General features: G+C 36.3%; 1 non-coding gene across 1 annotated transcript; it reads left to right on the top strand.

Moving 5' to 3' along the window:
• Positions 1-19,478: 19,478 nt before the first annotated feature.
• On the top strand, positions 19,479-19,581 carry LOC115063441. Its single transcript, XR_003843318.1, has one exon. It is a non-coding gene; the product is annotated as a U6 spliceosomal RNA (small nuclear RNA).
• Positions 19,582-27,470: the final 7,889 nt, after the last annotated feature.

Raw genomic sequence — 27,470 nt, 5'->3', positions numbered from 1 at the left:
CCCCACAATGACACACTTCCTCCAACAAGGCCACACCTCCTGATAGTGCCACTCCCTGTGCCAAGCCTATTCAAAAAACCACACAGGCATTGACAAGTACAAAACCTGAGCACCTATCAGATGAACCTTTGTAGGAAACCTTTAAATAAAGGTATATATTCAGCTACATTAAGACAATTAAATTATTGTGCTCAGAAAATTTATTATTCATGTGATAAACACAAATTTAGAGAAAACTGACCATGCAGCCTGCACTGGCATGCATGTTTGTGTGTATGGTGATTGGAGATAGGATTTGGGGGATGAACTCTGGAAAGGAACTCCAGGTGAGGGCTGTGGGACTGCTAAAGAAGTATTGATTTGTGTTGACGTATAGGCAGATATTATGCCCAGGGATAACCGATTTGAAATCAGAAAAGGTACTGCATGCCAAACAATCTAGTCTAAGATCGTTGATCTAAAGTCACCATCAGTATGTTTTCTGTATGTTTGGTTTGCTCGATGGAGATAGGTAACAGAGAAAGGAGGCATACCATACCCACACTGCAAGGAAGATCACCGATGTTACAATACTTTCATTTTACATTCATTTCACTTTAAATCTTTATTTAAAAAAGTATCTCTTGCATTGACATTTAATTGTTTCATTTCAGTTTTCATATCGCGTACCTTTCTTCGCTCTGTGGCATTTCTCAACTATTTCGCTTACCCACTAAGCATATACTTCCCCTGCCTTCTCACTTACTTGTCTCTTTGTCTCATTCCCCATTCCATTCCTTTCCTCTTAGTTATAAATATCAGCAGCATTTCTAAAAGCAACATGTTGTTTAGTATACAATGATCAACATTATCTCTGTTTTTACATTCTCTGTTGTCTTTCCTCTGCTTCCCTCTCTCTCTCTTTGGCTCAGAGAAAATATGAAGGCCTAGATGGAATGTTAAGGCCTACGTAACTGTTACTTGGCTAGCCTGCCACTATAAGAAAAGTTCTTGTATGTTTCTGCTGTTATTAGGAAACTTTTTAATGCCAAGATCGATTACATATTCTGTTATGTTACGTGCCCTTAGAAACCAATAATGATAGAAGTCAATAGAACTGGTTTGTATAGCTACCCACAACAGTCTTGGTACCGAACCAACTATCTAGCAGCACTTTTTTCACCTATGTGTAAGCTGTACCTGGGATAGACCCCAACATAAGAGAGACGTCTGTACCAATTTAAGAAACTATTTGGAATAAGTATTCCATTTTGAATAGTGGTCAAGTAATGTTTAAGTTCCCAAGACTTCCCTGGGAACAGATATCCTACTAGGCAGAAAGAGATATGTATATGGGTAACTGACATCCTGATTGGTAAGTTAAGACATGAAAGTTAGACAAGACCTGTCCTGATAGACAAGTTAAGACATGAATATTGGACAAGGTAAGTCCCCTGCCACAGTTGAATACCTAACCAACAGAAACAGGATAAATATAAAACAAAGACATGTTCCTAAGGAAATCAACAATCTCAAAATCCTGATTGGTGAATAACTTGGTACAGAAGTTTGTGGATTTTGAGCTTAAAAAAAACCTGTAGAATTTTAAATTGAGGCCATGATTCAGTTTCTAATCTAGACCATGACCTTGGTTGATAAGTCCTTGGGCATATGCTTAATAAACTACCTCTGTCTGACTGTGATGAGTGGTTCATGTGACCCCAACATACTAATGCATATTTTAAGCATTTTCTCTTTCCATTCCTTCCCTTATCCACTAGGCATATAGCTATATTTTCTGCAGAAGTTATTGGGGTTATAAAAACAGCTGTTTTTAATTAACCATAACTGTTTTGCATTTTGGGGTGATATATCAAAGCTTGATTCTGCAGCTAATACTTCACTAACTTGAAAGAGAAATTGTGCATGCTGTTGTGAGCACATGGACTGAGACATTAGCTTTAAATTTACTGGAAAGCCCAGAGGGTTCAATGTAATACAGTGAGGGGAAGGTGTACCTTTGGCTTTGGTGGGCTAAGCCAAGATGTATTCCCCCAAGAAGTTACACAGTGCAATAACTCTGGTGTAAAAGAGGATTATTGGGAGTGGGGAGAGGAGTGAGGACCTGGAGAATGGGTAGAAGAAAACAAATGGACATATATAGTGACAGAGAGGAGCAGAGACGTGAGGGCAGGGAAGGGGGGGGCGGAGACAGAGACAGAGAGAGAGACAGAGAGACAGAGAGAGAGAGAGACAGAGGACAGAGAGGTGGGTTGGTTAACAGGTCCTTTTATCTTCAGTGCAGAGCTGTCCTACCTGGCCACAGAAGTGGCAGGTCAAAATATAAGCTGCAAGCAGCTGCTAGGCCCCTGTGGACAGGCCAGGAGAATGGACTATACTCTAAAGATAGGATTTTGGCAGGGCCGGGCGTGGTGGCGCACGCCTTTAATCCCAGCACTCGGGAGGCAGAGGCAGGCGGATTTCTGAGTTCGAGGCCAGCCTGGTCTACAGAGTGAGTTCCAGGACAGCCAGGGCTATACAGAGAAGGATTTTGGCAGGCATAGGAGAAGTGAAGGTATTCTAAAGAGATACTTGTCACCTCCAATCTTACTGAAATGGTGAACTCCAAGAAATGACAGTTTCCTCAAAGCTACTACTCAGAGAGAGAACTTGTCTCCACAAAAGAAATTATACACTTTTAACAAGTTGTCAGGCCACTTTATAGGTTGACCAAAGTAGAGACAATGACCACATGTTATTTCCAAAATTTATGGGCTATTTGCTTTGTGTACGGTTGTGTGTGTCCCATCAGTTGCCAGATTTCAGAAAATGATTAAAACACACACACACACACACACACACACACACACACGCACAAACACACATACATACACACACACACACACAGAGAGAGAGAGAGAGAGAGAGAGAGAGAGAGAGAGAGAGAGAGAGAGAGAGAGAGGGGGGATTAAAGAGAGGATTAAATTAAGATTTAAGTTATACACCTAGCTTAGGTTTATTACATGAGAAATCTAATATATAGTAATGTTCAATGCACTGTTTTCTTAAATACAGGTTGAACTGAAACAAGTTGAGTACATGATGGAATAACAGGGTAAATACATTTTCTTAAATACTCTCAAGGTCTATTATTAACCTTACTGCAATGTCCAACACAGAGTTCATTTCCTTTTTTTTTTTTTTTAATGGCTTTAGAGATTTATTGTAGAAAGGCAGGTGGAAAGAGAGAAGGTAGAAAGAGAGAGAGAGGGGGGCCAGCCATGGCCACATGAAGAGAGGGGGGAAGGGAGAGAGAGAGAATGAGGGCTAGAGAGGAGAGTGAGAAAGATTAAAGCTTAAACAGGTTCATTTCCTTTTTTAAAAAATGTTTTAAAATTTAGTTTTATAATTTTTGAAGTTATAATTACATTTCTTCCTTCACTTTTCTATTTCCAAAGCTTCACATATATCCTTCCTTGCTCTCTTTCAAATTCATCCCTCTTTTTCCATTTTTATTACATGCATATATGAATATTAACATATATGCATATATATATACATACATACATATGCATACACATATATATGTGTGTGTCTGTATATGTGTGTGTGTTCATTAATATAACTTGGGCAGTTGGTTTAATTATTTGTATGTACATTTCCAGGGTTAACCAGTTGGTATTATACTACTTCCGTGGAGTAGACTATTGCTCCTAGTCTCAGTATTCCTTAGTTGCTTGTAGTTCTTTGAGTATGGTTGAAGTCACATGGGCTTTCCTAAGTTCAGTCTCTTTAAGGCAAGGGTTACTTTCAGAAATCATGTATCACTCCACAAAAATCCAACTGCAAGCTGCCAATGGCAGATGGATTTAGTGATGAATTATACCAGAGGTTTAACTAATCAATGCTGCTCCTCCTCAGACTATACCATAAAATAGAACATAAAGAATTGCTACTAGGTTATTTTTATGAAGCATTTATTTGCCTGACACCAAAATAAGGTAAAGACATGACAGCAAAAATACAAGCTGCTCTCACAGAGAAACAAAGATTAAGAATTTCCAAATAAAATGGTTACGAACAAAATTTAATGACATATTAAAAACTTGTTTGTCATGATCAAGATTTCTTTATTCAAAGAATGATTTAACATCCTTGGTTATCAGTAAATAACATCCTTATGCATATTTAAAATGTTATACACCATGTACATAGATTTAAAAACAGAGATCATGGGGCTAGAATGATGGCTCAGTGGTTAAGAGCACTGACTGCTTTTACAGAGGTCCTGAGTTCAATTCTTGGCAACCACATGGTGGCTCACAGCCATATGAAATGGGGTTGATGGCCTCTTCTGGTGTGTTTGAGGAGAGCAATTGTGTACTCATATAAATAAAAAAACAAGTAAATCTTAAAAAAAAAAAGAAAAAAATGGAAATCATATAATTATCTCATAGAAAGAGAAAAGACTATTGGCAAAATTGAACATAATATACTGCCTGATTTTTTGTGTCAACTTGACACAATCTAGAGACATCAGACAGGAAGGAGCCTCAGTTGAGGAAATTATCTCCTTGAAATCCAGCTGCAAGACATTTTTTCAGTGATTAATGTGGAAGGGTCCCTCTCTCCGTGGGTGGTGCTATCCCTGGGCTGGGGTTGGGTTCTATAAGAAAGCAGATTGGTCTAAGACAGTAAACTACACTCCTCTGTGGTTCCTGCCTCAGTTCCTGCTTTCAGGATTCTGAATTGTTTGAGTTTCTGTTCTAACATCCTTCAATATGAACAATACTATGGAAGTGAAAGTCAAATAAACTCTTTTCTCTACAACTTGTCTTTTGATCATGATGTTGTTTCTTACAAGCATTAGAAACCACAACTAACGCATAGCAATAAACACAAAGAAGACATGAACACAAGAGGAGACTTGTTAAGAGATTATTTAGTGGATCATGGACAGAGTGTCTGTGACTACACCACTGTGGGAAAATGAAATATCCTCCCACAATAAGTGGCCACTGAGAGGTGGGGTCTGATATGCTCCTTCCCATCCATGATAAAATGTTGATAATCTCATCTTCTGCAGTTCTTATGTGGATAAACACTATAGCAGTGAGTTTCAATTAGAGAAACTTCTTTGAGCTGACAGACAGGAAATATAGAGACATATGGCTGCTCGAGGTGCTGAGAATATTTGAAGGTCCCTGCTCAACTCTCAAAATGACATTCAAACCATGTACTCTGAGTCTCTGGAAATAGTTGGAAGAGTGACAAGTAAAGTCTAAGTGCAGTAGCAGAAGATAGGGTGAAGAACTATGAAATCTACCTTAAAGACTATGAGATCATAATCTCACAGCAGCAACACAGAAGATTTAGACTCACAGTGTGTATGTGCATGTGTGTGTGTGTATGTTTGTAATCTGTGGCCACAACTCTTCATAGTAAACTATGATGTACTAATGGTATGTGGGGGAGGAACAGATGATATCTTCAGTTGTGTACCCTATTCTATGACAAAAGCACTATGTTCCAATAAAGAATAGCAAAGTTATGGTTAAACTCAGTAGGTCTCACACACATACATATACGAACAAACACATGCATGTATACACACAAAATCTTGAATGTCGGTGGGAAGTGACTTTTAATGTGGTAGAATTGATCATAGAAATGAGGTAGAAATGAAAAAGTGTACGAGAGAAAGTTAAACAGAGTGTAATGTGTATTCTATATATGTACATAAGATTATATACACATATATAATATACAGATACAATATGGAATTGTTAAAACAAAAAAATTAAGGAAATTTTAATAAAATAAGAAAAGTAATTTTTCTTTCGATAATTCATGGGAAAGAATAAAAAGATAAGTCACTGTGAGAAAACACTTGAGGACCACTCCTGTGACAAAGGATTCCTGTTTAGATTATATAAACAGATGAATACTTGCAGATTATTCTGGAATACATGCTATATTGTTTATAAAGTTACCATAATTCACCCCATGATATAAATTTTTATCATAATCATTAAATTTTATCATTTCCATTTTAATACATTTTTTCTAACTCATAACTTTAAGAACACTGCCTGTTTGCTACTGGAGAGGTGCTATGATAGGCATGTGTCTTAATTAGAGTTTTATTTTTCCTTTCTTATAATGGAAAATATTTAATTGGGTTTCAGAAATTTAATACATTATTGTCATGGAGGGCAGCATGACAGTGTGTAGTAGACATGGTGCTGTAGGAACTGAGAGTTCTTCATCTTTATCTGAAGGCAGCAGGACGAGATGATCTCACTGAGCATAGCTTAAGCATATCCAAGATTTCAACACGACTTCAATGACACATCTATTCCAGCAAGGCCACATCTACTCCAGTAAGGCCACATCTCTTAATAGGGTCACTCTCCATAGTTCAAGCATTTAAACACATGAGTCTATGGGGGCCATACCTATACAAACCAACACATTGTACTCCCAGGCTCCTGCAGGCTTGTAGCCACAACACGATGCAAAATGCACTTAATCCAACTTCAATAGCCCTCATAGTCTATCACAGTCTCCACAATGTTTAGAAGTCCAAAGTTCAAAATCTCTTCTGAAATTCGTGTGACCTATTATCTGTAACTCCCTGTAAAAATCAAAATAAAAAAATCAGATCACATACTTCTAACATATCATGGCACAGGAAAGACATTTTCATTCCAAAAAATATAGGGGAGGGAGCACAGTGAGGAAACATTGGATGAAAGCAGAACCAAAACCTAGCTAGGCGAACTCCAAACTCTGCATCTCCATGTCTCATGTCAGAATGCTCTTCAGATACCCAACTCCTTTCAGCTTTGTTGACTGCAACTCACTTATTTCACTTGGGATGGGTTCCATTCTCTATTAGCAGCTTTCATTAGTTAGTATCCCATGATTCTGGCATCTCTAACTCCTTGGGGTCTCCAGGGCAATCCACTCTCCACCATTACAGTTTTATACAATGGCCTTTCACAACTTCATGTAGTAGCCTCTCTGCCCCTCCATGCAGGAACAACCCTCTTACATGCCTGGCCTCCATGACTTTCCTTAATTATGGAAGATTACGTAACCCCTTTCTATCTAGGCCTCTCTAGGATTCCATGCAGGGATTCTCCTGCCATGTATCTGGCCTCAGCGAATCTGCTTATAATGGAAGGAGATTCTATATTCACTACTTGACTTTATAGCCAGAATCATTGGGCTGAAGCTGGCAAGTTCCTCTGCTTGCTGGTGCTAGAACAAGACCTCCTTGTCTACCAGCTTTCTAGTTTTGATGCTATCCTTCACTGCCTGCCCTTAGCTGTCATGGAATTTGCTCTATTGACTGATGTTGCACTCACAGATCTGCATGTCTCTATCTCTTGAACGCTGGCATTAAAGATGTGTACCACCACACAGGGACCTAAGCTTTTCTTTGATTCCTTTCCATCATACATCTTTATAAGCATGGCCACTATGCCTCATGACCTGTATTAAAGCTGTGTCAATCAAGATCAAAAGTCTGTGTCATCGCACCTCAAAAATTCAGTGGAAAAGCCTGTGTTTTCCAGCCTGTGGATCAAAGGCTTGTTTTCTTTCTTCCTCAAGATCTGGATCATAGGTTCTTTCCTCTTCTGGATTATATAGTTCACTCCAGATATAGTCAAGTTTACAACCAAGAGTGGTCATCACAATCTACCCCTTGTGAACTTGATACACAATCATATCTTATGTCAAAATAAAAACAATAACCAGATCATAATATAATCTATCATGATGTAATTATGCGTCATACAACTGTAAATGCATCAACAATAACCGGGTTCTAATAATATCTAATATAACTATTCTTTTTACAACTGCAAATGCATAGTAAATTTAGAATAAATAACGGTGTCCCTTTTTCAACATCCTCTTCACAAGATGGAAGCTTAGCTGGGTGGGATCTTGCTTCCTTAATTATATATAAAACCTTTAATCTGTTTATCTCTGTGAACACAGGACTTAGCTTCATTCTACTTCCCAGTGCCCTTTAACTCTTGAATCATATTTTGTATTTTTCCTTTCTCTGGTTGCTATGTTTGATGTAATAGCTCTTTATAAGAGTAAACCAAAGAACAGAGTCTATACAAGGTTGTACTGAGATTTCCTTTATCGATGTAATTAATCTAAACCTCTTCACTCTAGCTTCAGATAAACTCTTCAGACAATAGTGAAGATGCAGGCAAACTCATTGCCAAAATCTCACAAGAGTGATCTCTGGGCAACATACTAAAATTCTTCTCTGAAACCTCTTGAGCCAGGAGTTCATGATGCAAATCGTCCTCAGCACTATTGTCTTCCATGGTCCTGCTAGTATGGCCAATGAGTTCAGGCTTAAAGAATTCCATTGCTATCCAGGCAGTGGTGGTGCATGCCTTTAATCCCAGCACTTGGGAGGCAGAGGAAAACATTTAATTGGGGATGTCTTACTCTCTGAAGGGTTTTAGTTGGTTATAATCATGGTGCAAAGCATGGCAGTGTGTAGGCAGACATAATTCCGGAGGAGCTGAAAGTTGTATATTTTGATCCTCAGACATCCTGGATGAGACTGTCTCACTGGGCATAGTTTAAGCCTCCAAAATGACCCACTTCCTCCAAGGCCATAACTACTCCAATATGGCCACATTTCCTAATAGTGTTACTCAGTGTAGGTCAAGCATTCTAACACTTGTGTGTATAGGGGATATACATATTCAAATTACCATATCATGTGCAGTAGTTGAAGTTAAATGCATGTAACGATTAATAGTATGTATTTTCCCCAATGTTTTATATTTCATTCTTAAAGTAAGGCAAAATCCATAATATATAAGTTTCTTCTAATCCAAAAAATCACAATTATTGAAGAAATTTAAATTCTTATGGTACATTAGAATGGTATTCACTGTACCCTTTAAAATATAAATTAAAACAAATACTGTTTCATTTATATATTTAGGTCCAATTCATGTTTGCTCCATTGCTTCCAAACTCCTTGAAATTGTTCTAAGGTTGTAACAAAAGATGTCCTGATGAGTAAACACTATAATTATACTGTAGGCAAGCTCTTGCCCTCCCACTGCCTGCAAAACAGAGAAGCATCAAAAACATGCATGAGAGACTTCAACTCCTTATTCACTTAACGAGAAACATAAAGTAACCTATTTAGTACAGTAGAGATTATATAAATCAAATACTTTATCAGGCTTAAAGAAAGAAATAATTCTTGTCCTCAGTTCTGCTCTCTAAGGAACGACCCTTAGTTTGCTAATTCCTCTCCTTATCCTTCAGTACCCACTGCTCGTGTTTGAGTCTTGATTTTCCTGATTCTATGAATAAATAAAAACGAGACAGAAGGGATACTACACCAGCAGGTCTTGTTTTCTTGTTGATGAGGCATAATCCAAAGACAACACTAAGGACCAGAAAGAGTCTGTGTAGAACATAGAGTAAATGAGTCTGTCTGAGAGACAGCCATCAGTAGACTTAGAGTTGACAGGGTAATAGAATTAGTGTGACAGATAAAGTATACATTGTGATCTATTTTGAAAATTTTCTGTTACTTCTTCCTTTTGATTTTTTAAGTGATCAAAAATTTTAGTGGAGAGTTTTTGTTCAAACAAGGTAAATTTTTCAACAGTGTTATAATTTCATTTGAATTTTGTTTAATGCAATGAAAAGGGTCTTAAAGCAGCAGTCTAAAGTAGATAGTAATATGGTATGTCAGAAAACATACTGTCTTAGCAAGACTTCAAATAAATCATAAGGCAACTTAAAGTATCATGTTTTATCAAATGTATGAATCTTTGGAAATGGAATTTTTTGGAAGAGAATTTTACCCTCCAAGTGGATCCATCTTCTTTATCATCAATGTGTTTGAGATTTCAAACATATTGATTATTAAAGGGGAAAGCGAATGGAAGATCTGCTGTGTGTGTGTGTGTGTGTGTGTGTGTGTGTGTGTGTATGCATGTGTGTGGTGTGACAAAGAGAGACAGAGAGAGAGAGAGAGAGAGAGAGAGAGAGAGAGAGAGAGAGAGAGAGAGAGAACTAAAAAGGACTGAAGGCTATAAGACATCATCGAAAAGAAAGAAACAACATTTTGATCACCAGAAATGTTCCCAAGAGCTACGAGGTCTTCTGGACGAAGCAACGGAGACCCTGAGCTGAGAACTATAATATCAGTTGCTTACTAAGGGCTGCCAGCCCTGTACTGTAGGCCTGCCTGAAGAGTGTATCACTAAGGGAGGTTCAGAGTCTACTGAACATTTTGCCTAAGCAAGAAGGCAAACAAGGGTGAGTAATGAGGATGCTAATCAGGGAATCGAACTACTCATCCCAATGACAGAAGCCTAACATGGCTGCCCTCCAAGAGGCCCAGCAAGCAGCAGAAAGAGTCAGATGCAGATACTTACACCCAACCAAGGGACAGAAGCCGGGGACCTTGGTTGTTGAATTAGGGGAAAACTGCAAAAAGCTGATGAGGATGGCAATCCCATAGGAAGACCAGCCGTCTCAACTAACCTGTACCCCTGAGATATCTCAGACACTGAGCCACCAACCACTTAGCATACACTCCATATATAAGTCTCCTGACACATATACAGCAGAAGACTGCCTGGTATGGCCTCAGTGAGAGAAGATGCACCTAATTCTCCAGAGACTTGAAGACCCAGGGAATGGGGAGATCTAGTGGGGTAGGGTAGGGGAATGGGGTCATCCTCTTGGAGACAGGGAAGGAGGTATGGGATGAAGAACAGTCAGAGGGTGGACCAGGAGGGGGATAAAGACTGGACTGTAAAAAAAGATTAAAGAACAAAAGAAAAAAGTATACCTAAAGAATACTCCCAGGAAGAATTGATACACTTATCCATGGTTTATAGCTTTTTAAACTTCACATTGTGCTTATTTGAGAGGACCTATTGCACATTTGGTAGTTTTTATACCTCTGACTCACTGTGTGTGTATGTGTGTATGTGTGTACGTGTGTGTGTGTGTGTGTGTGTGTGTGTGTGTGTGTGTGGTGTGGTGTGTCTTTTAGGGTCTCAATGTGCATGAGGACATTCATGTACCACAGAGGAACAGTATATATGTGAAAGTCATAGGACAAACTCAGATGTTTCTCCTTGTCTTCTATGTTGTTTGAAAAGCACTTTCTTACTATTTGCCACTGTGTATTTCACCTAGCTTTACAAGGATTATCTTGATTCTCCCTCTCATCTTGATGTAGTGCATCCCACAATGCCTCACTTCTGATTTCTTTGACACGATGTCCATTCTATAGCAGTTGGACTTTTCTGGACTTCATGATGTCAAACTCTGTATGCTTCCCAAGAAGACATGGTAAGTGTGGGAACTTCTTTACTTATCTATTTGATTCCTGACTTATATAATAGATTCCTAGAACTTAATTATAGCAAATGAATATGTATACAAATGAATTAAATAAAACATTCGGGAATACACTGAGTTCATATAAAATCACTGTAGGAAGTCTCATTTAGTAATGTTTGTTGTATTTTGCTAATAGTGCAAAAATTAAAATAATAGTAAATAATTTGCAGTATTTTATCCTTTAAATTCATTTAATTTGAAATTGAAAAGATGAGCTAGAAGAGTTACATTTATTACTTTAGAACTTTATTTGTCATTTAAAATATTTATGCAGATTTACCTGGCAGATTCTGATTTGATAATACTGAGCTCACTCATTAAGAGTTCAACCAAACAGGAAAGAACAGAAAAGAAAACTTCGACACCAATATACCTTTATCAGTGTTTTATTAAAATATGTTTTACTAACCATCAGAAACCAGTGATCTGTGAATCAGAAAATGTTTTTCCCATCTTTTCTCAGACCCTGTGATACCACTGCTATATTGTCATTTCATTAGATAAACCTCAGATTCTGCTATTAAAATGAGCACTACATCCATTTCCTGTGGCAGTTTGGGTACAGGAAAAACTTTGCTTTGCTCCTTCTTCCATTGCAGGTACTGAGTAGTGTTCAACTTTAGACTGGAAGTTGAATCCTAGTCAAGAGATTGCCACGGTTGACATTAATGTCAAAATAGAATTGAATTCTACATGCAGTTATAGAGAAACTGGAAAACTTTACACAACAGTTTAATTAAAATAAACTAAAAATTAATATTAACACATTCAAATTCTGCAGTAGCTATAATTTTCTATATTTAACTGTATAATCCCTTACTGAAAATTGCTGAGAGTTGTTTGTTTTTAAGTGTTCTTCCCACACAGGGAAAAAGAAGATAACTAAGTAGAGTTAATTAATTATTTTTAGTAATTCTATAATGGACAGATATGACAAAAGTTTATAAGACAGAAAATGAAAATATAAATCATCCTATTTGATTAGTAAATACTGCAAACTTTTATTGAAAAATCTCGATTATATATATATATATATATATATATATATATATATATATATATTCCCAATCAAACCTATTCAAGGGCTGGGCAGTAGTGGCACATGCCTTTAATCCCAGCACTTGAGAGGCAGAGGTTTTGAGGCCAATCTGGTCTACAGGGTAAGTTCCAGAACAGCCAAAGCTATACAGAGAAACCATGTCACAAAAAAACAAAACAAAACAAAAAAAACAAAAAGCAAAAACAAAAAACATTTTCAAGGAATTAGAAATGTTAACTTGCACATTGTATAAATGTTTTGAAAAATCACACCTACTATATATATATACAATATATATATATATATATATATATATNNTNTATATANNNTATATATATATATATATATATATNTGTGTGTGTGTGTGTGTGTGTGTGTAATTTTAATATATAAGTATTCCCATGAATGGATATACTTTACAGTAAATTTTTAGTGAAAAAATAAAGCATATTTTATTTTTTATATCTTTGGTTAATACTTTTTGCTGAAATCTATAGAGTTCATTTGTTTTAAATTTCTAGTACATGTTGAAATACCAACCATAATTTGATATTTTCAACCAAAGTACTTTTGAAAATTGTTTTTATTCTGATTATATTTATCTTAATCTTTTCTGTTAATTTTTCACTATTGTTTTGGAATAAGGAGTCAATGGTTTCTACTTGCCAATATATGTTCTTCATATATTCACAGAGAGATGAACTAAAACTTGCCTAGAATAAAATCACAATATTTTATAATTCGCATAAACTCAGAAAAGGTAAAGTATTGATGTTTAAATGCCATAATAATCAAAATCATAAAATTAAACACCTAATATGAATCTCTTAAAGCTATGGCATAACTAATGTTGATATTTGTCCATTGAATGAAAGTAATTTTAATGCAAATTTAATCATATTCTCCTTAATAATATCACAAGCCACACCAGTATGTTGAGATGGCAGTATGCCTTTTTGAAAGCTTAGATAATATCAAAGCATTTCATGCTGATCTTCTACAGCTAAAAAAATTGATTTACTTCATTTCTAGAGATTTTAATATTTTTAGACTTGCAGAGAAGGAACATTTTTCTCAGTACATTCTAGAATTTCGGAGGTTAAAATGGACTTTTTCCTTCTTCAACCATAACTTTGGATATATTAAATGCTGACACATTCACTGTCCTCAGTTGATTGTCTAATTCTATACAGAGTAGCATCACTACCTAAATATGTCAATGGTAGGTAAGAATGTTTGACTCCTTGTGCCCTGTGACTCCAATGTGGAAAACATTGTGGAGCTCACTAAGGCACCATATGTTCTTCCACCACTGCTGCCATTGTAATCAACTACAAGTCATGGCGTTAGAATATATCTTCAGTTGCTAAGTGTTCTAGCACTACCTGGTATTAGAATATATTTTGACCTGCTAAAGGTTTTAGTAATGTCAAGGAAAGAAAATTTATAACGTAATATGATCAACAAGGAGTAGGCCCTGTGTAATGATTAGTTTTGATTATCAACTTGACTATCAATCTAGGAAAAGAGCTCCAATTGGTGACTTGTCTAGATCAGGTTGTCCTATGCTCAAATCTGTTGAAGGTTGTCTTGATTTTTTATTCACATACAAAGACTCAGTGGGTAGCTCTGAATGTGGGTAGCACCATCCCCTAGTCCAGGGCCTGAACTGTTGAAGAGAAAGAAATCTAGTTGGGGATGAAAGTAGACAGCATGGTTATATTAATTTCTCTTTGCTCTTGGAATGTGAGTGCGATGTGTCCAGCTCCTTGGGTTTCTGTGTTGACTTTTTTTTTTTTCCTCAAAGATGGGCGATAACCTAGAATCCTAAGCCAAATGAACTTTCTCTTCAAAGTTGCTCTCTGTCAACTATGAGGCAGTGTTAAAGGGAGAGAGAATCACTGCTAACATGTGAGTTACAAAGCCTCAGATTCCAAAACATTGAATTGTTGCATCTGAATCACTTTTATTGAAAGACAAAATGAGTAACTTTACTTTAAAAAATTTTTTTTTGTAGTTGAAGTTATATAAATTTAAATTAGGGTCAGGACAGAGCCTGTTTAACCAGTAATTACAAATGTTAAGACAGAATTGAATTTTACTTGATTTTCTGTGAAAATATATGGAACAGTAACAGTGAGTTTTAGTGTAAACTTCAAAAAGGAAGGCTTCTCTAATTAAATTTTGTTCCATACTCTTCCAGAATTCCTGCACTGTGGAGGATAATATGTTAGAATAATGTACAAAAGGCATTGAAATGAAAAACCAAGTATTCTATAAGAAGCCCCCAAACCTTAATTTAATTTAAAACTGAAAATAATCACTTGTCTGAAAGTAGCAACTAGTGTACTATAACTGCCTTCAAACGTATATAAATATTTGTAAGTATAATAATTCATTCTAAAATACATGTTAGAAAATAACAAAATAAACTCATAAAATTAATAATCACAGACTAATAGAGCAAAACATTATTAACTTCTTGCAAATGCTTCCAAAAGCAATGTTCTCTTACTATTGACAATCATTTGGGCGTTGAACTTGGGACCATACAATGATTTTTTTAAAATAATACACACAAACATTTTATACATAAATACTTTACTTATGTAAATAAAGAACTAGAAGCAGTATTTTGGAGATCAATGTTAAAATGGATTCTTTGTTTCATCACATGGAGAAATTTCCAAAGTAGATGCCCCAGTTTATACTAGAAGCACCCTCTGGAAAACCTATTTGGCCCACTTCTTTACCAGTACATTTTTATAGATATGAGTTTTAGTCTTTCTGTATAAAGTAGTATACTAAACCTTATAACTGATGGTGCTGACTGGTTTTCCTATACTAGAACCATTGTGTATATCATGTATGATTATAAAGTATCTGTTTAAATCACTCTAGCTTAAGAAAGTATATTTTTAAAAATTAAAAACATTTAGCATCCTGTCACATCAGTTTCATATCACAACATTCCTAGATAATTGGATTTATTTATTTTCTTTTTATATTTAGTGTTGGGTTTGGTGTGTAGTATACTCTAGCCTGGAACTTATGATCCTCCTGCTTCAACGTTCCAGGTACTAAGATTACAGGACTTCACTATTTCACGTCTATTATGTTTTCTTTCTTCTTTCTCAAGTGTATCTTACATGTGTCAAATATGCTCAGGACTGGGGATTGAGCATTGAGCCTTGTGCATGCTATGTAAATATTCTACCATTAATTTGTGTCCCTCTATGGCCAACATACATTTTCTTTTAATTATTTTTTTTATTTATGCATTTACTTAATTTGCTAGAGGTGGGGCCTGGCTAAACCACTCAGGCTGACCTTAAACTTTCCGAGTAGCTTTGAACTTGCAAAATTTGTACCCCAGCATCTTTTATATCTTTTATATCTGTTTTTTTAAAATGTTTAACTTTTGTATTTTTGTTTCCACATGGATATTTTCTCCTCACTTTTCCTTTGCTAAGTCATTCTCTTACACATTGATGTATTCGTGAATATGGTTATTGGTTTGTAATGTAATTCCTATGCTTTTCAGGTTTTGAATCTCTTCATTATGGCTTTACAGAATTTCTGTTTCTGTACCACTGTATAGAGATGCCCAACTAGAATCATTTTATTTCCTTGCTTTTTCTTTAACTTTTTTTTCAGTGTATCACAGCATTATTACCTTTGCAAAATCCTTGTGTAACATTCTCTTATATCTGGAAAAGAATGTCAATATTACTATAATGAATAATAATATTCAGAAGGACATATGTGATGCCGTTCTCCTTCCATTCTTCCCCTCATCTTCCATAACTCTGCCAGGTGCTTTGGTTTATACTTGCTATGATTTTCTTATGTGAGAAAATTGCTCTTTTTATAGATTTTTCATCATTCATACATTAGCTGATTTATAACTTTTATCTGATCACTTGAAATATATGCTTTTCCTTCCTTTCTAATTCATTCCTCACCTGTTGCATTATTAGCATGTGATACATATCTAATGTGAAAACAGTAAATTTGGTATTTTTCCATTTATCTAGGAGTGTGTTGAGTATATTACGGTTTTCTACAATATATTTGATAAGTGAAGTTAGATTATCAATGCCCATGACAATTCAGTGTAAGTGTATAGCATAGATACGAATATCATTTGTATTGATATAATTTATATCATGATAAATTGACATAATAGCACTTAGCACTAATGTTATTAAGTACCTAGCACAATGACATATTAGCTGAAATATTTAAAATTTCCACCAAATATTTATAACAACTTAGAATAGCTATAGTTAAAGAAACAAAACTAGAAGTTTGACCATGACTAATATACAGTCAGAGTGGATATATTTGATTGAATTGTTTAATGTTCTAATTATAAAATGATATTAAAATAAAATTGGGTGAATAATTAATAGTTGGAATTTGTCATTTAAGAAGAGGCCAGACAAGTAGTTCTGACTACTGCTGTTCTAATAGTTTCTAGGAAATTACAGACAAAGGGAAATTAGAATCATGCCAACAGCAGAGGCTTGAGAAATTACTTGGTTCTAAAAATCTAGTTGGAGCATCTATTATAAAAAAATCAAAATCATGGAGTTAATTATAATAGATAATTCCATTTCTATGAGGTATCTATAACATTCAAATTTATAAGACTAGAGAATTCATTACTCCTTTCCAGGAACTTGGAGGTATCACAAGAAAGAGCTGTATTTTTTTTTCAATTGCTCTGGGACTTCTGTTGTGTTAGATCAGAGAGTTCTGAAGCTGGGGTGTATACCATAGTGCTTTTCTATCTCTCCCTCCTTCCCTCTCCTTTTCCTTTCTAGATGAAAACAGTGTAAAATGCTTTGTTCTACCTTTACATGGTATATTGGCACCTATGAAATCATGAACTTAGCTAAACTGTGCATATCAGAACAATAAGAAAAGCAAATAACAGGTTAAGGGGGTGGAGGTAGAGAGTACTGGGAGAGAAAACTGGAATGAGGAAGGTACTTCTAGGGCTAGCTAGAAACCTAAGTCTATGGAAACTCCCAGGAATCTATGAGGATGACCTTAGCTAAGACTCTTAGCAATAGGAGATATGAGACCTAAAATGGCCATCCACTGTGACCAGGACAAGACTTCTGATGGAGGTATTGGGACACTTACGCAGCCACAAAACCTTTGATTTAAAATCTGTCCTGCCTATAAGATTTGCAGGGGTAGAGATGGAGCAAAAATCAAGGTACTGAGCAACCTGTGACTGGCCCAGCTTGAGACCCATGCCATGAGATGGAGCCCATACCTGACACTATTAATGATATTTTGCTATACTTGAAGACAGGAGCCTAGCCTAATCATTACTAGAGACTCTTTATTCAACAATTGATGCAAACCAGGTATGGTGGCACACACCTTTAATCCCAGCATTTGGGAGGCAGAGGCAGGTGGATTTCTGAGTTTGAGGCCAGCCTGGTCTACAAAGCGAGTTCCAGGATAACCAGGGCTAAACAGAGAAACCCTGTCTCAAAGAAAAACAAAACAAAACAAAACAAAACAAAACAAAACAAAAAACCAATAACAACAAAAAATTGATGCAACAGTTGCATCCAACAGTTGCAGAGATTCACAGTCAGACATTAAGTGAGTTTTGGGGAATCCTAAGAAAGAGCGGGAGAAAGGCTTGTAGGAGCTTGAGGGGATACCACAAGAAAACCCACAGAGTCAAATAACCTTGTCTCATAGAAAAACACCAAGACTGAGCCACCAACCATGGATCATGTATGGGACTGACCTAGGACCTCTGCACATATATAACAGTTATGTAGCTTCATGTGGGATTCCTAACAGCAAGAGATGGAGTTTTCTCCAACTCTGTTTCCTGGTTTGGGGCCACAGCCTCTTCTAGCCTCAATAGGAGGAGATATGCCTCCTCTTACTGCAACTTGATATGCCAAGGCTAGTTGATGTCCATGGGAGGCCTCACTTTTTCTGAAAAGAAATGGAGAAGAAATGGATTCAATGAGACTGTAAAGTAAATTAATTAATTAATTTTAAAGAGAAAGGTCGTCCATGTGATTTGTGCATTTGAAGTGAGATAAAGAAACGTATCAAAGTTTTGCAGTGACAGTTTTTTTTCAACTAATATAGAATAAGTCTTTGCTTAATGAAATACACAGATGGGTGTAAGAGAAGTCTGGGAGCCTGGCTTATGGTTATAATTAAACAAGCAGAGAATTGTATACTCCTCCTACTGCCAAGATCAAACAGATTATTTTCTTCAAATCTCCTCTGTTAGGATCTTATTTTCTGCTGTAAGAAATAGCACAAAGATCAGGGTAATGTTCTGTCTAGAAAGCACCTGCAGAACCACGGGGACACCTTGATCTCAAGTAAAAGAAGCCAATGTGATGGTGAACCTTCATAAACCCATTACTGGAAAGCAGAATGTGATGGTGAACCTTCATAAACCCATTACTGGAAAGCAGAAATAGGAGAAGTGGTTCACTGGCTAATCAGAAGTCTTCTTGGTGATTTTCAGGCCACTGAGAGTCCATGTCTCAAAAAACCACAAGTTGGTTATTGCTATAGAAACAGCACCTGTAGTTATCTTCTTGTTTCCCAAGCATTTGCACACATGTGGAGACATACATGTGCACACAAACATATCCATAAACATATAATCATGAACGCACACATAAACACAAAGGAAGAAAATATTAAAGATGCAATTAATTTAAATCTATACCACTTCCATATTCAATTAATTCACTCAAACTTTCCAATTGTCACCAAAACTATGGAACGGAATATTTATGGTTTGTTTCTATGGTTACTGAATAGCTTTTACCATTCACTAAAGTGAAAAGACTGATTTTTGTGCTTTAAATTTTTACAGAATATACTATAATTTACTTGCCATTTAAAAAATATTGAACAGAAAACTCATGTTATATAATTATGGAAATTTAATAGCAGTTAAGATGTATAAATTAGATTTATATTTAGTCACATGATTGAACATAAATGTCATAAATACAGTATCTGTGCTTGTTTAGGCAGTGCATCCTAAATTTGGGACAATACAAAGAAGATTAGCACTGCCCCTACAAAAGGATGACTTGCAAATTTATGAGGCATTTCATATTTTTAAGTACAAAATAATCTGAACCTACAGTATACATAACCCATTTTAGTAACTCATATTGCACTGCAGAAGAATGTCATATAAATGTGCAGGCTACCCTTTTTCTGAAAGGATATTTATCTTGTTTCTGGCTTTTTCCATTCTGAGTGCAGAACTAGTGAATGTACTTGTCTCTGTACACTCAAACAAAAGGTCCCACAGCAAAGGTGTTCTTCAACATTTTTCGTGCATATCACTTTCACTCAAGAGATTCTTAGTTGACCCCAGGGTTTGTTTTCTTTGGTTATTTTATTTTATTTATTTAAATTCTAGGCACTGAACCCCTCAGTCCCCACTCCCACAGTTTCTCATTTCATTCCACACCCCTTGCCTCCTTGAGGGTGCTCCTCCCACCCTTCCCAGGAGAGTCAAGTCTCTGGAGGATTAAGCACATCTTCTACTGAAGCCAGAGCAGGCAGGCATCTACTATACATGTGCCAGTGGCCTGGGACTGCCTGTGCATGCTCCTGATTGGTCTCTGGGAGCTCCCTGGAGTCTGGGTTACATGAAACTGCTGATCTTCCTATGGGGTCATTCTCCCCTTCAGTTTCTTCAATCCTTCCCTTAATTCAACCAAAGGAGTTCCTAACTTCAGTCCAACGGTTGAGTGTAAGTATGTGCTTCTGTCTCAGTCAGCTGCTTGGAGGCCCTCCCAGAGGACAGCATGGGAGATCTTTCCATCTTCCGATGTCATTTTCCATTTCTTTTTCAGGAATTCGAAGTCCTTGTCCTACAGCTCTTTCACTTGTTTAGTGAGAGTCACACCAAGATGTTTTATACTATTTGTGGCTATTGTGAAGGGTGTTGTGTCCCTAATTTCTTTCACAACCTGTTTATCATTTATGTAAAGAAAGGCTATTGATTTGTTTGAGTTCATTTTATATCCAGCCCCTTTGCTGAAGTTGTTTATCAGCTGTAGGAGTTCTCTGGTGAAATTTTGGGGGTTGCTTACATATTATATCATCTGCCAATAGTGATACTTTGACTTCTTCCTTTCCAGTGTGTATTTCCTGATTCCCCTTTGTTGTCTAATTGCTCTAGTAGGAACTTTGAGTATTGTATTGAATAAATATTGAATAGATAGTGAGAGAGTGGGCTACCATGTCTTGTCCCAAATTTTATAGTAGGATTACTTCTAATTTCTTTCCATTTAATTTGAAGTTGGCTGTTGGTTTGCTATATATTGCTTTTATTATGTTTATGTATGTGCCATGATTTCCTAATCTCTCCAGGAACTGTAAAATAAGAGAGTGTTGTATTTTGAAGGTTTTTCCAGCATCTAATGAGGTGATCTTGTTGTCTTTTCCCTTGAGTTTGTTTATATAATGTATTGTGTTGATGGATTTTTGCATACTGAACCATCCCTGCATCCCTGGAATGAAGCCTACTTGATAATGGTAAATGATCATTTTCATGTGTTCTCGGATTTAGTTTGTGAGAATTTTATTGAGTATTTTGCATTGATATTCATATGCAAGATTGTTCTAAAGTTCTCTTACTTTATTGGGGCTTTGTATGGTTTAGGTATTAGAGTAACTGGCTTCATAGACTGAATTACATCATGTTCCTTTTATTTCCGTCTCATAGAATAGTTTGTGGAGTATTAGCTCTTCTTTGAAGGTCTGGTAGAATTCTGCACTGAAACCATTTGGACCTGTGCTTTCTCTCTTTGCTTGGGAAGTTTTCGATGACACTTTCTATTTTCTTAGCAGTGGTTGAACTGTTTAAATGGTTTTCCTGATCGTGATTCAACTTTGGTACATGGTATCTATCTAGAAAACCATCCACTTCATTTAGATTTTCCTGTTTTGTAGAGTATAGGCTTTTGTAGTAGGTTCTGATTTGAATTTCCTCAGTTTCTGTTGTTATGTCTCCCTTTTCATTTCTGATTTTGTTAATTTGGATACTGTGTCTGGGCTCTTTAGTTAGTTTGGCTAAAGTTTTATCTATCATGTTGATTTTCTCAAAGAACCAGCTCTTGGTTTTTGTTCAATAATTGTATCATTCCCTTTGGTTCTAACTGCTTGGTTTCAGCCCAAGTTTGACTATTTCCTTTATTCTACTCCTCTTGGGTGTATTTGCTCCTTTCTTTTCTAGAGGTTTCTGGTATGCCATTAAGTTGCTTGCATGCGATCTCTCTAATTCCTTTATAAGGTCACTTAGTGCTATGAATTTTCATTTTAACACTTTCTTTCTTTCTTTCTTTCTTTCTTTCTTTCTTTCTTTCTTTCTTTCTTTCTTTCTCTCTTTCTTTGGAATTTTATTAGATATTTTCTTTATTTACATTTAAATTTTATCCCCCTTCATCATTTCCCCTCCAAAACCCACCCTATCCCATCCCCACTTCCCCGCTTGAGAGGGCCACCCATGCCCACACTCGAAAGGTCCTGAAAGGTGAGCTGGGGCTGTAAGCGGAAAGAAATTGTGGCTAAGACAAAAGTGTTCTGATCAAAGCCCACAAGTTTAATAAAGTTCTGAGTTTATAAAGCAGGGGAAGGTCATCCCCCACCACCCATTCTTGGAGCTTCATTCAGGTGCGAGCTGGTGGGTGGATCTTCAGGAAGGCATCTCTGGAGAATCTCAGGAGCTTATCAGCAGGGAGTGGCGACTGCCCTGAAAGGCCACTGTTTTGAAGAACAGTGGCAGGTGCAACAATAGAGCCAGCTTGGCAGGTCAGAAGGGACCACCCCAGGTGGCCCTGTGCTACTGGCAGTAGAGGTCTGCAAAAGCCTGCTTCAAGGCTGAAGGGAGACAACACCCGCTCACTAAACCACCCATTTCTGCTTCCCTGTCTTGGCATTCCCCTACACTGTGACATTGAGCATTCACAAGACTAAGGGCCTCTCCTCTCATTGATTTCCCACAAGGCCATCCTCTGATACATATGCAGCTGGAGCCTTGCATCCCTCCATGTGTACTCATTGGTTGGTGGTTTAGGCACTGGGAGCTCTGGTGTTCATATTGTTGTTCCTCCTATGGGGCTGCAAATCCCTTCAGCTCCTTGAGTCCTTTCNCTAGCTCCATTGTGTCTCATAAATTTGGATATGATGTGTATTCATTTTCATTGAATTCTATAAGGTCTTTGATTCTTTCTTTTTTCTTCCTGACCAAGTTATCATTGATCAGAGAATTATTCAGTTTCCATGAGTGCGATTTCTGTTTGTTGTTCTTGTTGTTGTTGTTAAAGTCTAGATTTAGTCCTTAGTGATTTGATAGACTTTATGGAATTATTTCAATCTGATAAAATTCATACGGTTATATCAGTCTTCTTGTTTCAGTTGGAGCTCATTTTATGTCTGATTATATGGTCAGTTTTTGGAGAACGCTGAGAAAAAGGTATGTTTTGGAGTGTAATGTTCATCTGTTAAATCCATTTGGTTTATAACTTCTTTTAGTTTCTCTGCATCTCCTTAATTTCTGTTTCAAAGATGTGTCCATTGGTATGCGGTTCAATGTGTGTTTTGAGCTTTAGTAAAGTTTCTTTTACAAATGTGGGTGCCTTGCATTTGGGCCATAGATGATCGCGACTGAGACTTCCTCTTAGTAGACTTTTCCTTTGATGAATATGAAGTGTCCTTCCCCATTGCGTTTGATAACCTAGAATGGCAACTTCAGCTTCTTTCTTGGGACTGTTTGNTTGGAAAGCTTTTTTCAAGCCATTTAATCTGAGGTAGTGGCTGTCTTTGTCACTGATGTGTGTTTCCTGTATGCAGCNAAATGCTGGGTATTCAGTCTGTTATCCTATGTCTTATTATTGGGGCATTGAGCCCATTGATATTGAGAGATATTAAAGACAGATGACTGTTAGTTCTTGTTATTTCTGTTGCTAGAGTTGGGATTATGTGCATGATTCTCTTATTTTGATTTTGTTGTGACATGTTTAACTCCTTGTGTGTTTGTGTGTGTGGGGGGGGTGGTTTTTTTTTTTTTTTTAATTTTTTTTTTTTTTTTTTTTTTTTTTTTGTAGTTAATTTGCTTGTGTTGGAGATTTCCTTCCAGGATCCTCTGTTGGGCTGGATTAGTAGAAAAATATCGTTTAAATTTGGTTTTGTGACACCTAAAATATTGAATAATTGTGACATTAAATACTTCATTTTTCTAATTTAGTGGCTCTTGACCTTCTCAATATTGTAACTTCTTAATACACTTTCTCATGTTTTGGTGAACCCTAACCATAAAATAGTTTTGTTACAAATTTATAACTGTAATTTTTCTAGTTTTAAAAATTGTAATGTAAATATCTAATAAACAGAATATCTGGTATGTTATCCCCAAACGGGTCAAAAACCCATGTTTAGAATACCATTCTAATTTCTTTTCATCCTTAAATGAATGTTAGAATATCCAATTCACTGAATATATCTTGTTTGTAAATTAAAATAAATGTCCTATAAGATACTCAACTTGACTGTTCCCATGAGTCTTCCTGGCCTTAGAGAATAGGTGCTCAAGTGGGCAGAGTCAAATGGATGCAGGTAAAAGGACCGACAATTTCTGGCCCTTTGACTCTCTAACTATGCTGGATGCTAGAAGCTGTTGGCTTCTGAAAAATTAAACACATTCTTGCTTATTTTGTGGCTAAAAATTACTAGCTTCTTCTCTCTTTAACTCTCTATGCTTTATTAAATGCTGTATCTTATAACTCTATTACTGTTCTGTGCTTCATTAGACACTGAAGAAACTTAACTCTTTATTTCTCTTATTATTACTTTATAATTCTCTGATTCCCTATGCCTCATAAGTGCTGATAAAACTAAATCTTATTTACTTTATAATTTTCACTTTATAATCCTCTGTGCTTGATAAGTACTGAAAAACTTAATACTTATTTACTTTATAAACTTACTTTATGGTTCTCTGGCAACTAACATATGCTGTATAGCAACATGGAACTCGGTAGAAGATCTATTGTTAAGGGTCCTTTCTCTATTGACTGGGAGACTTGCTTCTCATTAGCCAAGCAAGAAGGAGGTTTGAAGCAATTAGCTTTTACTAAATGAGGAAAAGAGAATAGTCCTGGCAAAATGAAGCACTTTTACACAAGCAAATGTACATAGAAACACACGTTTATTCATACACACATTCATTATTCTGTTGGACCCAAAAATCTGTCTCAACAATTTACATACTTATATACAATCCTATACTTACATGTACACCTATATGCTTGGTAGATGGAACAACAGTCCAAGAGCCAGTATAGAAAAAGATAAGTCATTCTGGATAAAAAAAACTTAAGCTTCAATCTTTATGACATATAAAAAGAAAAGGTTCTATCTTCCATTGCTAAATGAGTGAAACCAAAGTCTCTAAGAAAGAAAAAGCCCTATTCTCTTCAGTAAGAAGAAGCCTGCCTTGCTTAGATACTGCGATGTTCTGCTGTCTCTTTTGTTTATATTTTGCTTTTACTCTGCTTCTCTTTTAAGACTCCTTATGCTTACTTAATGTCATCCTTACTGTACTTATACTTTTTTAGGAGTATTCCAAGCATATTTTTTTTCAAAAGTTCACAAAAAAGTTCAAACATTAATTCAAATCATAAACTGAATAAGAAATAACAATGAAATGTTTACATGTGTTTCCATTAAAATTAATTAGCTAAATAGACATTCATTGTCTGTCACTAGTTCCACAGGTTGATTTAGAGTTAAAAACTATAATATTTAGTTAACATGTTTCTGTTAAAAGGCATCATATCATCTGCCTAATGTCTTATTATTACTGAAGTTTTGTATAGTCAGTATTTTTATCTTATGTCCTTGCACCTGCAATAAACTGTTCATCCACAGTTTTTGGGCTTTAGTTATCAGATAATAGTTTTATAGTATAGTGGAATATTTTCCTTAATCATAAATCTCTCTGCTTTCTGTCTTTCTGTAATGAGCCTGTGATACATGCAGATTTGTAAGACCTGGATTGTAGTCCTTTCTATAAAGGATTCAATAACTAGTGGTATAAAATTAGGAATTCTACAGAATCATTAATAGTAACTTTAAAATCATCTATTTCTCTATATAGCATCACCAGAAAACAGTACATCTTCATTGATCTGTAGAAAATCTGCCCAACAGGGTGCTCTAATGCCCAGGGATTATTATATTTATTTAATAATGACAGTAAAGGTATCATGACAAGAGTGAATTCTGATATGAACTCTCTAAAAGATTTGCAATTTACTTATCCACTGCAGACCATGCAACATGATGTGTCATTTCCAAAAGTCACTTGTATACCTTTAGTCTTTCCTAGATGGTTCCAGACAGACTGTAAATTCATCTTGTAAAGTCTGAATATTTTTAGTTCAAAATTATTCAGACATCTTTAATACAAGTGACTGACAAAATGTGTAAAAAATGACTCCAGAGTCAGGTGAGGTTTTAAGGATGTGGGTAAAATGAAACTGTTTAAAACCTGGATGACAACACCATTTGTTGAAAATGCTGTCTTTATTCCATTGGATGGTTTTAGCTCCCTTGTCAAAGATCAAGTGACCATAGGTGTGTGGGTTCATTTCTGGGTCTTCAATTCTATTCCATTGATCTACCTGTCTGTTGCTGTACCAGTACCATGCAGGTTTTCTTTTTATCACAATTGCTCTGTAGTACAGTTTGAGGTCAGGCATGGTGAGTCCACCAAAGTTTCTTTTATTTTTGAGAATAGTTTTTGCTATCCTAGGTTTTTTGTTATTCCAGATGAATTTGCAAATTGCCCTTTCTAATTCAGTGAAGAATTGAGTAGGAATTTTGCTGGGGATTGCAATGAATCTGTAGATTGCTTTCGGCAGTATAGTCATTTTGACTATATTAATCCTGCAAAACCATGAGTATAGGAGATCGTTCCTTCTTCTGAGATCTTCTTCAATTTCTTTCTTCAGAGACTTGAAGAGAGTGAGGTAACCCAATCACAAAAGAAGTCACTTGATATGCACTCACTGATTAGTGGATATTAATCCTGCCAAACCATGAGCATGGAAGATCTTTCCTTCTTCTGAGATCTTCAATTTCTTTCTTCAGAGACTTGAAGTGAGTGAGGTAACCCAATCACAAAAGAAGTCACTTGATATGCACTCACTGATAAGTGGATATTAGCCTAGAAACCTAGAATACCCAAGATACAATTTGCAAAACACACGAAAATCAAGAAGAGTGAAGACCAACATGTGGATACTTCATTCCACCTTAGAATAGGGAACAAAATATCCGTAGAAGGAATTACAGAGACAGTTTGGAGCTAAGATGAAAGGATGGACTATTCAGAGACTACCTCACCTGGGGATCCATCCCATAATCAGCCACCAAATGCAGACACTATTGCACATGCCAGCAAGATTTTGCTGAAAGGACCCTGATATAGCTGTCTCGTGTGAGGCTATGCCAGTGCCTGGCAAATACAGAAGTGGATGCTCACAGTCATCTGTTGGTTGGAACACAGTGGCCCTAATGGAGTAGCTAGAGAAAGTATCCAAGGAGCTGAAGGGGTTTGCAACCCTATAGGTAGAACAAGAATATGAACTAACCAGTACTCACAGAGCTCGTGTCTCCAGCTGCATATGTAGCAGAAGATGGTCTAGTCGGCTATCATTGGGAAGAGAGGCCCCTTGGTCTTGCACACTTTATATGTCCCAGTACAGGGGAACTCCAGGGCCAAGAAGTGGGACTGGGTGGGTAGGGAATCAGGCTGGGGGGAAGGTATAGATGACTTTCGGGATAGCATTTGAAATGTAAATGAAGAAATTATGTAATAAAAAATTGGAAAAAAAAAACCTGGATGACAAACAAATGTGAAATATAATTCCTTTTCTTAGCATTGATAACTCTGACTTTTTTATTTTTCAGTTTTTAAATGTTTTTTTTA

This window comes from Mus pahari, chromosome 2 (assembly GCF_900095145.1).
Source record: "Mus pahari chromosome 2, PAHARI_EIJ_v1.1, whole genome shotgun sequence".
NCBI lineage: Eukaryota > Metazoa > Chordata > Mammalia > Rodentia > Muridae > Mus > Mus pahari.
The sequence above is the reverse complement of the archived record's forward strand: the minus strand, read 5'-3'. Positions and strand labels throughout refer to the sequence as shown.